General features: G+C 37.8%; 1 protein-coding gene across 2 annotated transcripts in view; it reads left to right on the top strand.

The window, feature by feature from the left end:
• Positions 1 to 2196: 2196 nt before the first annotated feature.
• LOC134342751 (disks large-associated protein 4-like) overlaps positions 2197 to 6000 on the top strand; it is a 772967-nt gene continuing 769163 nt past the window's right edge. For both annotated transcript variants that reach the window (XM_063041264.1, XM_063041263.1), the window contains exon 1: positions 2197 to 2397. The gene's annotated coding sequence lies outside the window, so the exon portion shown is untranslated. The remainder of the gene's footprint in view (positions 2398 to 6000) is intronic.

The raw sequence follows: 6000 nt of genomic DNA, 5'->3' as shown, positions 1-6000 counted from the left end.
AGTGTTGTGCACATCAATTAAAATATATTCATTTGTTGAGGGCAATGGCTTTCTTTAACATTTTAATTTTGGGCACTCCTTAGAATGAGAATGACTTGATTTTACTCCAGCTTTTGTTGGTCCCGAGGCCAATGTGGAATCTTCCTTAAGATGGTGCAGGAGGTGGTTGGATGGGTAAGGTTTCATTTGTAAGGGGGTGTACTCCTTACAAGACTTGTCGGCTTCTGTGTGCTCCCAGCACATTGCCTGGAAATTCTGAATACCATCCCCAATGTTCCTTTCCCATTCAGAACCGTCTTGGAACAGGGCGCCAAACAATCCATCCAGATGAGGCAACACTTCACCTGAAAATCTGTTGGAGTCATCTATTCTATTCAGTTCTCCCAATGCAGCCTCCTCTACATAGGTGAGACCTGATATAAATTGGGGTCCCCTTTGTTGAATACCTCCACTCCATCCGCTCAAAGCAGAATTACTCAGTTGCAAGCCATTTTAATGGTCCACACTGTTCTCCTATCAGATTACTTCTTCTCCAGCCCTTTACCTTTCCCATCCACCTGGCTTCACCTATCAACTTCAGTAAGGTCAAGGGGAGGTACCAGACAAAAACCAATCCAACTTAGACCTCCATAGTAGAACGGCAGAAGATAATGACACATCACAATGGCAGTGGAGGGTCCCCAGTTGTTCTGCAATCCATGCCACCGGACCCTGATCTCGGTCTGTCAAGGACCGTGTGGTGGTTATCCATGCGTCAGCCACCCCACATTAAGCAAAGTCATACAAAGGTGTTCTCCATTAAGGGAATTGCCCATTAGGAGGATATCATACCTGACTCAAGTGATCTCACTTCTCACTACTACGTTTTAATGTATTTGGCAAATCAACAAGTTTTGACTTTTAAAAAGAGGCTTCAAAGTGATAGATTTCTCACATGCTGAGATCTGTGTTCAGTAGATTCAGATGTTATATTATTTGACAACTATCAACTGCTTGCACATGCTTTCAACTCCAGTATTTTCTGTATTTTGAAAATTAAACCTCTAAGCACCCAGATATGATACAGGGTATATGAATTCTTAAACTGATGCAAAAACAAATCTCTCAATTGTGTTTGGTCACGATACATTCAACATAAACTGCTTATTGTTGGTAAACATGTTATCGCTTGTGACTGAAAGCATCTGATGTACAGTTCATGAATATTCAACTTTTGCACAGGGTTATAGATTCAATTTTTTAAAGGAAAATCCATGCATGCTGTGTTCTAATTAACCACATAATGTCAAAATAACCTTAATTCCAGTACATAATTTGTACTTGCGCTGAAATATTTTTCCCTTTAGGGATTTTAAATGTCACAAGTGGTAGAGTTGAAGAACTATTTGTGAACTGAAATTTGTGTAAAGATTTACTTGTGTGTGCTCAGGGATTATGAACATTTCCTTTTGCTATTCATTCTGTTGGTTGACTTTCTTGCAACCTTGTGTTGACGGCTGTCTGCAGGCTTTTCAGCAGTAAATACTGACAGTCATGTACAATGCTATCAGATTCTGTTTTGTTGTTTTGTAGCCTTGTAGAACTGAGTAGTTCGGGCTTGTAGCTTGAAAGTGAGATATAATTCTGTGTCAGTACATTAATTTCTTTGAATGGCTTTGTACATGCAGGTCAAACCTATTTTGGATCACTGAAAATGATTCTAGTTAATTCATTTTATCTCCAGTTATTGCATTTTATCTCTGACACGCAAGGTACTGATTCATCACTCCTGAATTACTGCTTGTCATTCAAATTTATGCACAATGAATCTCAATAGTTTTACTTTTAAAACTCCAAATATACGAATCAACATTAAAGACCCAATATAAATTATTGGTGAATCAGGTTGTGTTATTGATAGATATCATTGTATCAAATACACAGACAAACCCATCAAAATTCCAGTTTTGATTTAATTTTTAAGAATATACATTCTAAAAGTAAAAATAAATACCCACATCACACCATTAATTTTCAGGTTTGTTCTCAATGACATGAGGCTGACTGTTGCACCAGAAGCCTACAAGATGGTGATAAATACTGAAACCTTGTTTTGTGTGAATCCCTGTAACGGAATGATCCATGCCTTGTATTAGTAGTAGCCGGCTTTGCTTCTCTCTTCCTTCTGCATGTATTGTTACACTCTCAAGAGGTTCTCAGTGCCGCAGCATCACTGACAGCCGAAATCAGGCTGTGGTATTTGGAAGAATAATGGTGAGCACCATGGAGCTAACAGTTACTCCAGGAAAATAATTCAGAATATGAAGAATGCGAAACACCGCTCTAGGCCAAATTGAAATCAAGGATTAAATGAACAGAAATCTGGGCCTCTTCGATGGTTCAGTTTATTCAGAAGCCGTGAGTGTTTATTTTTTCGTTGCTGGTAAACGTGAAGACTGGTTCTGTGGCACAAGCTTTGTTCTGTGGTCTTTCAATATCTAACTTTGTTAAAGCAAATCATGTTCTCTTCAGCACAGTAGTGGAGTGTTTTTTAATTTTGGTTAATAGGAGCGGGACATACACAGAACAAAGCCTAGTCCATAAAGTGTACGGGCTGACCATTGCTGACACGAAGGTACCAGGAATGCCAAGATCTGTGTTTATTTGTGTTTGTTTTAAAATAAGAGCAGCTGATGAATATTAAAGGTAAATGTAGATATTTCATAAAATGAGGTTTTCCTCAAGGTGATGCCATCATCATGACTCAAGCAGCAAATACTGGCTTGCCTGGTTCTGTACACAGTCCACTCAAATGTTTCGGTGCATCACTGGGTTACTTTGATTTACATCGCAGAAGTTGAGAATGGTATGTTACCACATCCAATACATGTTTAATATATTCAATTTCCCCCAGAAAGCTAAATTACAGCCATCGTTTCTATGCAAAGAAGTGCGTTTTCAAAAGCTCTTTTGATAAACACGCCGTATCTGAGCCGTTGCGTTTGGGATTCCTGTTCCGTGTCTTCCATTGCGACTGACAACCAATCATATTTGCATTTATTTCTCCGGTGAAAGGATTTAATAATGATACTAATTTGAGACTCTGTTTTACTGGCTCGTATATTGTTATATTTTATATCATCATTGTATAAAAGGGGAAATATTTTTCATTTTTATTACAGTAAACGGACTTTTAGCAGCAAAATGTATATTAAAAGTGAGGACGTTAATCCTTCTACATTGATTTTTGCCAAACGTTGATGTATTTGATCTATGTTGTGGATATCTACATGAGTGTACTTGATCTAAATACATATCTAGATTCAGGGAGTCTGTTTATTGTCGGAACGAACCAGGTAAACATTCGGGGTACACATTCACAAATGTGTTCGTTCTGTTAGGAACTAAACATGCATTGCAATGTTCGTATTTAAAACTTGAATCTGACTTATTAAAGGCAATATTATGTTATGATACATTCTCAACGAGACTCAATATTGTTATATGCCTGTGGCTATTAGAAGTCTCATTCAGTAATTTAGTTATACAAGTGTAAAACGCGGGGCTACATAAGTAAGTGGAGTTTAATTTTCGAAAATACTTGACGGCAATTTGTTCGTAATTGGAATATTAACATCGGTGTTGAGGTCTCTCAAATAGTCCTTCCCTTTATTCGCCAATAACCATACGCACTCCTCAAATGAAACGCACTTTGTGATCAGCTAACTTAATTATAACTGTTTATACATACGCATACTAAATAATTCGCTTTTACTGATTAAGTTACTGGGGGCGTGTTTTTTGCAGATTTAACTGCATCTTGTTTTACAAAACAGGCGATGGAGAACGTGATAATAGTAGTTTTAACATTAGTTTCGCCGTGAGGTTTATTATCTGCGTTTATAGTTGCCATTAAATAATCGTACACTTCTCAGCTCCATAATTTAGTAACTGTGTGTGATACTTCATGTATGGAGACGCAAGTGTTACTGTCCGCCTTCTTCACTCGCATCTATTCGGCTCGGATTCAGACCTCTTTGAGTTTATTTATCTCCGTTACCACTCTTTGCTACTCTCCAGACGCTTCAGTGTTACAGGGCAAAATTGCCCCATCCAAGGTTTTTGAAGATGGCATTGATTGAAATCTGTTGATTTTTTTGTTTAAAAAGAGGGTGCATTTTATCTGCTTACAATGCAAGAGCCTATTGTCCGAGTTAAGTGGACGGGTTAAAGAAACAATCTGACCAGGAGACGGAAAGCAATGGAAGTGCTCATAGTCTGCAGCCTAAAATCGGACTTCCGGCTCCCAACCTTCACCCCGCATACTTGATCGAGCGTCACCCGAATTTTAGGTGAATTGAGTTTGCGAAAGGTAACCAATTGCGGTCAGTAGCGAATGCTCCCTTGTCTTTCTCTGAAGGCTGCGGCGATCTCGCAGTTGGGTATCGTTTTGTGATACTGTAGGATAAACACTCGCCAGCGCTCGACACAAATTGATCAGTGTGAATGATATGTTTCCGTTCACTGAGGTCACACCGTAACCCGCAATTAGCGATTAAATCCACAACAAAAATAAATCGAGTAAAAAGGAAAACAATACTTTTAAAAATCTTGCCAAAAAAAGTAAGGATCAATGTAATTCACTTATATTTGGATATTGGGTACAACAATAAGGAATAATTTCGCATCAAAATGTTGGTTTTATTCACAAATAAACGGTCCGTCATTTTGATCATTTAAATAACTAATGCACTCAGAAGCGGCGGTGGGGATTGTTTACTTGAATGTGTGCGTTTCGATGGATTTCCATTTTAATGTATTCCAGTTGGCGTGCTGTCGCGTAAACCAAACAAAGTGCACTGTGTTCTTATATTTAAACCTAACCATGCAACTCAGTGCAAATCTTTATCACGGGACCTCCATCTGAATAATAATACGTTGTTGCTGATGACATTGCTTTAATATTCTCACCTCTTGTTCCATTCTGCATTGGGAAAAAGCAGTGGCTGGCACCCTTCATTTTCAGACCCATAATAAAAGCACGCAATATTAACTTGTACTTCGGTGTAAACTTACTCTGTTTTTGCCATGTTAAATGGACCAAATATTGTGAAGAAACATTAAAACTGAACGCATAAAAAATCAAAAGTGGTGCCTTGACTAATAACCAAAAAAAGGGAAATACGACAGATAGAAGTTTTGTTTCGTCGTCCACACGAAGTTCGGCTCTGACCCATTTCAGTGACTAAACCGGTCTGGCAGATGGACTCTTCAAATTCTGAAAGTTTGCCTGTCTTCTGAGAGGTAAATCTTACATTTTTCTTCAGTGACTCAGAGGGAGGATAGGGACTTTGCCTTATTATTTGACAGGAAAGAATCTCTTTGACAAATTGGTTTGATCATTTATATGAGTACCAAGTACTTGAAGATCTTAAATTTAAATCTCCAGTCTTCTTCAGACTCATTAGGAGAATAATAAATTAGTCTTTATGACCAGAAAAGTCAAGAACTTCCCATTCAAGATGGGTTTGGACATTATATTTGCTGATGTTGAAGTGAATTGTATCTATGGATAAAACCATTTATTAGCAGAGAGCAAGAGTCTGAAAATAGTCCTCATGAAGGATCTTGGCCTGAAATGTCAACTGTACTCTTTTCCACAGATGGCTTGCTGAGTTCCTCCAGCACTTTGTGTGTGTTGCATGATTCTATTAATCTTCGTCTTTTTCCAATGCAAGTTTCACATGATTTTTAATTGTCAATCACAAGAATAAAAAAAACTAGATCAGATATGAAGAAAAAAACATGTTTTATATTCTATTATCTTCTGTTTTATTGTTCTGTAAACTTGCATGTATGTCTTCCTGGAAAACAAACTTTCACATCAGGAGGCAATTAAGTCCTTAGTTAATACTGATACTGTATGCTAAGCAGATTGATCCAGTTCTTGCAAACAGTGCATCATGTTCACAGTTAGCATCACTAAAGATTCAAATAATATCAACAGTGGTTACAAAGTCG

Source organism: Mobula hypostoma, chromosome 2 (genome assembly GCF_963921235.1).
Source record: "Mobula hypostoma chromosome 2, sMobHyp1.1, whole genome shotgun sequence".
NCBI classification, from domain to species: domain Eukaryota; kingdom Metazoa; phylum Chordata; class Chondrichthyes; order Myliobatiformes; family Myliobatidae; genus Mobula; species Mobula hypostoma.
This window is presented reverse-complemented; position numbering and strand designations above follow the sequence as displayed.